This window comes from Sturnira hondurensis, unplaced genomic scaffold, assembly GCF_014824575.4.
Source record: "Sturnira hondurensis isolate 20B ecotype Veracruz unplaced genomic scaffold, ASM1482457v3 Scaffold0009229, whole genome shotgun sequence".
NCBI classification, from domain to species: Eukaryota; Metazoa; Chordata; class Mammalia; order Chiroptera; family Phyllostomidae; genus Sturnira; species Sturnira hondurensis.
The window spans coordinates 665,157-674,568 of NW_028081860.1; the positions used below are offsets into that span (position 1 = coordinate 665,157).

Here is a 9,412-nt window from a genome sequence, read left to right on the forward strand (position 1 = left end):
AAAAACAAAAAAGATGGCATCATTAAGAAAGTGAAAAGGAAAGCCACAGAGTGGAAGAGATTTATAATACATATAACCAATGCAGAGCTCATACTCAGAACATATAAAGCACTCCTACAACTCAATAAGAAAAAGATAATCCAATAGAAAAATGGGAAGATTGATGTGAGCAGGCATTTCACAGAAGAGGAAACACAAATAGCAGAGCTAAATATATATATAATATGTTACATCACAATACATTTATTATATATAATAAATTATATAATATATTATATAATATATATTATATATTTGTTATATATTATATATATAATACATATATAATGCATTTCCTGTAGTTACAGTAACAAAGCACCATAAACTGGCGAGTTTAAAACAACAGAGATTTGGCTCTGGCTGGTGTGGCTCAGTAGATTGAGTGCCGGGTCACGGGTTCAATTCCCAGTCAGGGCACATGCCTGGGTTTCGAGCCAGATTCCCATTCAGGGGTGCTCAAGAGGTAACCACATATTGATGTTGCTCTCCTTCTTCTTCTCCCTCCCTTCCCCTCTCTTTAAAAATAAATGAAATCTTTTTTTAAAAAGTAAAACAACAGAGATTTATTCTTTTCCAGTTCTGGAGGCCAGAAGTCCAAGATCAAGGTGTGGGCAGGGCTGGTTCCTTCTGAGGGCTCTGAGGGCAAATCTGTTCCATGCCCCTCTCCTAGGTGGTAGTCAGCAATCCTCGGTGTTCCCTAGCTTGTAGGAACATCACTCTAATCTCTGCCTGCAACTTCATATGGCTTCTCCCTCTCTGTGTCTGCCTCTTTTTCTCTTCTTATAAAGACACCAGTCATTGAATTAGGGCTCGCTCTAATGACCTCATCTTAACTAATTATATTTGCAAAGACCCCATTTCAAAATAAAGTCATTTATTTTTTTAAAGACTTTGTCTCTTTATTTTTAAAGAGGGGGAAGGGACAGAGAAAGAGAGGAGTGAAACATTAATGCATGGTTGCCTCTCATGTGGCCCCAGATGGAGACCTGGCCTGCAACCCAGGCATGTACCCTGACTGGGAATTGAACCAGCGACCCTTTGGTTCACAGGCCAGTGCTCAATCCACTGAGCCTCACCAGCCAGAGCGCTAGTCACATTCTGATGGTTCTAGGTGGACATGAATTTTTGAGGGACACTCTTAACCCAGTACAGATACCCTATTACCTAGCAATTTCACTGACATGCACTTGCAGGTGCACCACAAGACAGACACGTAATTGTTCACAGCGCCGTTAGCCATACCAGCCAAAGCAGGAAGCACTCAACTGTTCCTCAACAGTGGAAGTGTTCAATGACTGGCAGAAAATTTATCAGGGGAATGCTACGCAGTAATGCATTAGCCTCTCAATCTTGAGCAGAGAATCTAGACACAAAATATAATACTGAAGAACTCCATTTATACAAGGTCCCAGAATAGACCAAAGAAAACCATATTTAGCAATCCATGCTTAACCGGTACTACAGTCTGTATGTTTGTGTCCCCCCATCAAGTTCAAATGTTGAAACCAAATACCCTAATGGTAGTAGGAGGTAGGGCCTATGGGAGATGCTCAGGTCACGAGGGTGGAGCCCTCATGATGGCATTAGTACCCTATAAAAGACCCTCTGGAGAGCTTACCTCACCCCTTCTGCCAAGTAAGGATACAACCATAGGTCTTCAACCTGGAAGAGGGCTCTCCTCTGACCCTGATGGCGCCCTGCTCTCAGATTTCAGCCTCCAGAACTGTAAGCAATAAACTTCTGGTATTTACGAGCCATCCAGTCTGTGGTATTCTGCTACCGCAGCCCAAACTGATGCCTACAAAAATCACAGACACCAAAGTGATTATCAATAAAATCAGGTTCATGGTCAGTTTGCTTGCTGGAAGGGAGAGAGAAGCGATGGGAGGGGAAGTGGGAGGGGCTATTGGAGTGCAGAAGTTCCCGTTTTTGACCTGGGTGATGCTAAGGCAATGTTTGCTTTGAGAAGTCATTGCACTGCACACCTTTGTTTTATGAACTTTTCTGGCCTCTTTTGGTCAGCATGTGGGTAGGGCCAGTGTGTGAGCAGGAGCCAGGAGCGTGCGGAGAAGGCAAGCCTGGGAAGGGCTGCCAGGGGGTCGGGGTGAGTAGGCTCTGGGTGTGGGTTTCACCTTGCTTCGGAGATGCACTCAGGCAATTTGGAACGCAGGAGTAAGGTGGTGGCCCCCTCCCTGGCCCTTTGCTTCTTTCTCACAGCCAGCGCAATGTGTGGTCTGCAGGTTTCCCCACTCATGTTTCAGTACCCGATCACTTGTTTCTCCAGTGTTGAAAGACTTCTACAGTGGCCCCGGATTACAGCTACGGTGGGGCATCCTTAAAACTGGCACTTTCAGTCCTGGCTGGTGTGGCTCCCTGGATTGAGTGCTGACCTGTGAACCCAATGGTCACCGGTTGGATTCCCAGTCAGGACACATGCCTGGGTTGCAAGCCAGAATCCCAGTTGGGGGCGTGTGAGAGGCAACCGATCAGATTGATGTATCTCTCTCACATCACATCTCACACCAATGTCTCCCTCTTTTCTTTCTCCTTCCCTTCCCCTCTCTAAAAATAAATAAATAAAATCTTTTTTTAAACTGGCACTGCTAGTTTGTCTGCTGCCTGGCAATGAGCAAGGAGGATTGCTCTTAAAGAGAAGGGGGAGACTGAATAATTGTGAACAATGATGCAATCTTTCTTGGTACTTGAGACAACTTGCATTCCCAGGTCACAAAGGGCCTCTTGGCAAACAGCGGGAACAAGGGGAAGCAGCCCCTGCATCTGCAAGCAGGAGAAGGGAGCACAGTCGTGGAAGGCTCACACACTGGGTTACGCAGCAGTGGTACGATGCTACCCGTGTTCCTTGCATTGCACTATGGACAGGACAGTACGATGACATTTTATCAAGCTCAAGTATGAGCAGACTAAGCATTAGACAGTTTAGGGGCACATACACAAGTGGTCAATCTACTATGAAAAAAAAAAGAGTGAATGATAAACACCCTAGTTAGTCTAGCACTTACTTCCGAGGGAGTGGGGAGGCAGGAAGGCGCTTATAGGTGCTGTCATCACTTGGTGAATGACTCGGCTTAAATGTCACCTTGTGGTCAAAGCAGCTTCAGGTGGGGGCCTCTCTTTGTGCCTCCCTTCCAGCCCAGTGCGTCCCCCTCCTGAATATCCATCACCCAGAACGTGAACTTGGGGACTGGGGTCTGAGTCTGAGTCTGACTGTCTGGCCATAGCAAGTGCTTCAGGAAGCGCTGAGGGTCACACTCCAGGGACCTCCCCCAACTCAGGGAAGAATAAAAGCTACCACCAATGAGTTTACTCCCCCTGGGATGGAAGCATTCCAGTGAGAGACCTCTGACCACCAAGATCAGGCTTGAGAGAAGGTCTTTGCCTTGAAACTATTTAAATGATGTCATTTGTGTTCCTAGGTTTGCCCATGGCCCTCAGCTCCCCTTGTCACTCCGTCTCACCATTTTCCTGGCCTGCAGGGCCTCTGTCCCTTCTCAGGACAGCTTCAACTCCTGCAGCACTGTTACAGAACTTTCTTCCTCAAATGTGCCCCTTGCCAGTGCTGGGCCCAGAGGATTTCACATCGTAGTGCCCTTGTTTGCCACCCTTGTTTCCTTTACCAGCCCAAGCGGGCTCTCTAGAGCTACCGACTGAGGAAATGTGATTGAGGCCCAGGGATGCAGCAAGAGCAAGCCTTTCCCCACCCGTTGGCTGCTCTTTTTCTGACTTCTCACTTCTCCCAGGGCCCCTGCCCCTGCCCCTGTCCCGCCATCATGCCACCTGGTCAAACCTCAGTCTCAAATCAATACTGAGGCACTGACTTGCGCAGTCTCTTTGGCCCTCTCTCTCTGCCCCCCATTACCACGGCCACGCTCCTGTCATTTCTCTCCCAGAAATGGCAAGTCTCCTGGTGCCACTTTTATCCCCTCTCATCATGTTCTGCTCACCACAGCCAGATCAGGCCTCTGAAATACAAACCAGACCTCCTCCTGGGCCTCTGGGGCTACAGTAAACTCCAGGGCAGACTTCACCCCTCAGCTGGCCTGGACATTGCCACTTGAGGACCTGAATGGAGTTTCTGGATCCAATTCCAGTGACGTATGGAGGCTTCCCCACACCAACAGGCAATTCTTGGATACCAGCAGGGTGTCTGAGAATCCAACTCAATCTTTCTTTAAAATATTTTATTTATTTTTAGAGAGGAGAAGGGAGGCAGAAAGGGAGAGAGAACCACTAATGTGTGGTTGCCTCTTGCACAACCCTGGCCCGAAACCCAGGCGTGTGCCCCACACTGAAAATCGAGCTGGTAACCCTTTGGTTTGTAGGCCAGTGCTCAATCCACTGAACCACACCAGCCAGGGCAGAGTTCAAGTCAATCCTGACACTATCTACCTGGACTGAGAATCAGATCCACAGGTTGAGGGCTGAGTCCCACAAGATCACCCTCCACTTCAAATGCCAGTTGCAAGCTCAGGCTCTCATCTGTTTCTGATTGACTAGTGGTTCCAAAGAACCCCTCCTTGGGTTCAATTAACTTGCTAGAACAACTCACAGAACTCTGAGAAACACATTACCTACTGGATTATTGTTTTATTAGCTGCCCTCCTGGGTTTTTATGGAACTTTATTACATAGTCAAGATTGACTAAATCATTGGTCATTGGCAACTGAACTCAACCTTTAGCCTCTCTCCCTTCCCCCGATGTCAGGGGGTGGGACTGAAAGTTCCAGCCCTCTAATTACATGGTTGGCTCCACCATCCTTAGGTGCTTTTCAAAGTCACTTCATTAACCTAACAAAGACACCTAGACCACTCTCAACACAGAAAGTTCCAAAGATCTGGGGAACTGTGAGCCAGGAACTGTAGAGAGGACCAAATATCATACAATTCAGAATATCTCTTTTTTAAAAGATTTTACTCATTTATCTTTAGAGGGGAAGGGAAGGAGAGATGAAGAGAAACATCAATGCATGGTTGCCTCTCATGCATCCTCCACTGGGAACAGGTCCGCAACCCAGGCATGTGCCCTGACTAGGAGTCGAACTGCGGTCCCTTAGTTCGCAGGCCTGCGCTCAATCCACTGAGCCATACCAGCCAGGGAACAATTCATAATATCTCAAAGGCCCCACAAACAATGCAAACTTATCTGTTCTCAACTGACTTCATCTCTCAGTCCCCAGCCACCTTCTTTCTTGGCCACGTCATGTGAAGCTCACCTCCTCTCTCCAGCTCAGTTGCCACCATCCTCATCCAAGCCACAGGTGTGACAACCAGAATCTTGGAAAGCAGTTTCTCTGACAGGTGGAGGTGATCAGTGGACTGTCAGCCACGCGAAGCGGGGAGGGAGCCATTGTGTACATGGCCTGGTGGCCCCTGTGTGCAGCCCCTCCTTCTGGTACACCTTCCTGCAGTGGCTTGAGCATTGTCCTGCAGATGGAAGGTCGCAGGTTCGATTCCCGGTCAGGGGGTCAGGGCACATACTGTATTTTGCCATGTATAAGGCACACTGTTTTGCCCAAAATTTTGAGGGAAAAATAAGGATGCACATTATACATGGGTAGTACTAATACCTGTGTATAATGTCCACTCATGCTAAAACTGTGGGTGCACATTAAACATGGCAAAATACCTGGGTTTTGGGCCAGATTCCCAGCTGGGGGCATGTGAGAGGCAACCATTCAGTGTTTCTCTTGCACATCAATGTTTCTCTCCCTCTCTTTCTCCCTCCCTTCTCCTCTCTCTAAAAATAAACAAATAAATAAAACATTATTTTAAATGTCAACCACACGGGATACTAGTTTCCTAGGGCTGCTGTGACAATACCACAAACCGAGCAGCTGAAAACAACAGAAATGTATTCTCCCCCTGTTCTGGAGGCTAGAAGCCCAAAATCAAAGTGTCAGCAGGGGTTCTTCACAAGGGTACCAGATGCGAAGTGCCAACAAACCAGCAGCTATAGTTGCTGCAGCCCTGTCTTCAGCCTCACGATGTTTCCATGAGCCAAAAACACATCAAGTCATCTCCCAGTCCGTGGCATTCAGCAAATAATGGCAAGGCAGGTCACCCAGAAACTGCCACCTGATTTCCACCACAAGTGTGGTAACGCCTTCTGTGCTGCTGCACAGACATAAAGAGCAACACGAACTGGAGTAGAATGGAAACTGTCCCCTGGTGGCAGTCACCCCAAAGGAATGGCGAGATCAGTAATCATTCCAGTTGTTATAGTAATTGATTGTCTCAAAACCAACTCATCATTGATGCCAAGTGGAAGCACTGTGTACCCATTAAACTATGGCATGATTGAAGACAAAAAGTACATTTGCAACCTTCAAAAAAAGCATCAACAGGGCCTGCTCCCTCTAAAAGCTCTGGGGAAGATCGCTTCCTTGCCCATTTCAGCTGCTGGTGGCTCCAGGAGTTCCTTGGTTCGTAGCTGCATCACTAATCTGTCTCCACCATCATCAGTTGGCCTTCTTCCCTGTATGTCTGTGCCCAAATTACCCTCTTGTTATAAGGACAACACTCTAATCTAGCACGGCCTCATCTTGATTACATCTGCAAAGATCCTATTTCCAAATTAGGTTATATTTACCAGTTTTAGATGGATGTGAATTTTAGGGGGATACCATTCAACCCAGTACATATGTAGCAATGTCAAAAAAGCTTATGGTGCTATGGCTGGGTTGCTCAATTGGTTGGAGTATCATCCGTGCACCAAAAGGTTGCGGGTTCGATCCGGATCAGGGCGTACCTAGGTTCCAGGTTTGATCCCCAGCTGGGGCACGTACAGCAGGCAACCGATTGATGTTTCCCTCTCACATCAACGTTTCTTTCTTTCTCTCTCACTATCATTGCTCTATCACACACCTATCTCTGTACCAACACTCCTCTTCATTTTTTAAAAGATCTTATTTATTTATCTTTAGAGGGGAAGAGAAGGAGAGAAACATCAGTGTTTGGTCGCCTCTTGCATGTCCCCTGCTGGGACCTGGCCTGCAACCCAGGCATGTGCCCTGACTGGGAATTGAACCACGATCCTCTGGTTCACAGGCCCGTGTTCAGTCCACTGAGCTACACCAGCCAGGGCTCTTCATTTCATTTTTGGTGCATTCCAGATGAAGCTACAGACATCAGTTCACTTCCTCCCAAGTAAATTGATGTACCTATCCTTAATGAGCGTTCGATATTTGGCTACAGTTATCAGGGTGTTTGTTTGTTTGTTTCTACTGGTCACCAATCTGAGAGATAAAAAAAAAAAGGCACAGAAAAAGGTGAAAGTGTCCCAATTCATCTGAGGCAGTGTCTCTCATCTTCTGACTTTAGCTCTGTCACTCTGCCTCTTTCCTCTCTTTAAGGTAAATATTGAGAAAGAACTATTGTATACCATGTCTGTATTTCCTCACACTGCCATCCCTCTTACCAAAGTCTCTAGTTATTGCTAAGTCCAAGGAAGAGTTCTCTGTCCTCATCTTACCTGCTTCCTGGCAGCAGTTGACACTGACTTTGTTAATCACTGTGTCCTTGAAACCCAGCTTCTCCCTGGTTTTCCCCTTCTCTTTGGCGCTCCTGCAATTTCTCTCCTGGATCCTCTTCCTCCCTGCTCGTTATAATTCCTGGTGTTCCTCTGGACGCTATCCTGGGCCCTCTTGTCTCCCTACAGAGGGTCCATCTGCAGGAAAAAGAAAGCACTTTTATCATTTTTTTATAGAACAGAGTTTATTACTCATATAACATTTCAGTGCTAATTACCTTGCACATGTAGCAGAGTTGTACCCACAGGTGAGGAACCCTGAAATTATGACACTGGGAGCTACGCAGCATTTCTGACACATCTGCTGTCCAAGATGCACACACACACACACACACACACACACACTCATCTTTACTCTGGAATGAAACAAATCCTCTGTAGGGAGGGGGAAGCCATCTTCAGGTTTATTACCCTAAATGTAAGCTAAAAGCAAGTATCTAGAAAGAAGAAGGAAATTTTCAATGATCCTAGAATGTTTCCAGGAAGGGAGAGATATTTATCATAGCTTATCAATTTTCTTGATAAGCACAGACCACAACTGTGCAGGCATGCCAAGAAATACAGGGGAAATGGTCTACCAACACACAGTGATTTAAATACGGGATGTTTAATGTAAAAATTATTAAGTCCTAGGCCCTGGCTGGTGTAGCTCAGTGGATTGAGCGCGGGCCTGCGAACCAGACGATCGCAGTTCAATTCCCAGTCAGGGCACATGCTTGGGTTGCAGGCCAGTTTCCGGCAGGGGCCCTTTCCCTGCAGGGGATGCACGAGAAGCAACCATACATTGATGTGTCCTTCCTCTCTCCTTCCCTTCCCCTCTAAAGATAAATAAATAAAATATTTTAAAAAATTATTAAGTCCTGGCAGGTGTGGTTCAGTTGGTTGGAGCAGCATCCCATGCACTGGAAGATCGTGGGTTCGATTCCTGGGCAGAGCACATACCTAGGTTAGGGGTTCAGTCCCTGGTCATGGCAAGTACTGGAGGCACACTTTCTCTCTCTCTCCTTTCCTCTCTTTCTAAGGTCAAGAAATACTTTTTTAAAGGTGTTTTAAAATAAAAATTATTAAGCAATAATAGGAGAGTAACTCTAAAGGTACACAGCAAACTCTAAAGGGGGTATACCCAGGGAAGGACAAACTTCCTTGGAAGGGTGGGCTCTCATTAAAAGATGTAGTTTCAGCCCTCTGGATGGTACAGAAGTTCACTGGGTTGCCCAAGCCAGAGTTGATTCACAGTTACCAGAACTGCAGGAATAACTCTTTGGAGACCAAGCAAGCTGTGGCTGATGGGTGCACACACAGACAGGTGGCCATGCAGAGGAACTTGGGGCACAGCTGCAGGCACTGCTATAACCAGGAGCTGGAGAGGCCCTCTTCTGCGGGAACTCAGCACACTTGTGTACGATCTGAGCCGCAGTGGCTCTGGGCAGCCAGCCCCACAGGACCTCCTGCATGTGTACTTCCAGGGCTAAGGGCTGAGGAGATAGATGGTGCGGGAAGCGGTGAACTGGGCTGGGGTGCAGACTTGAGTTGTCTGGGGCTCTCGTACACACTGCTGCTATGTGAATTGTGAGCTGGAGAAAATGTGGTGAAAGCTGTGACTTGCAGGCATTTGGCACTGGAGAAAATCATGCGGGCTGAGCAGGAAGGCGAGCATCTTCCTTTTCAATGCTATTCACTGTCCTCTACAGACAAAGCTTGTATCACTCCACTTGTGCAGAAGTGAAGTTTGAAAGTAGTTTCCGCTTTCCAGCAACTTTGGAACTCTTGTACACAAAGATCATTCCAACAATTCTTCTATATAGAAGCTTTTCACTTGAAGGAAGT

At 46.9% G+C, this 9,412-nt stretch overlaps 1 pseudogene; it reads left to right on the forward strand.

The window, feature by feature from the left end:
- The first annotated feature begins 6,032 nt into the window (after positions 1-6,032).
- LOC118994319 (cytochrome c oxidase subunit 7B, mitochondrial-like) lies at positions 6,033-6,261 on the forward strand (annotated as a pseudogene).
- The last annotated feature ends 3,151 nt before the right edge of the window (positions 6,262-9,412 follow it).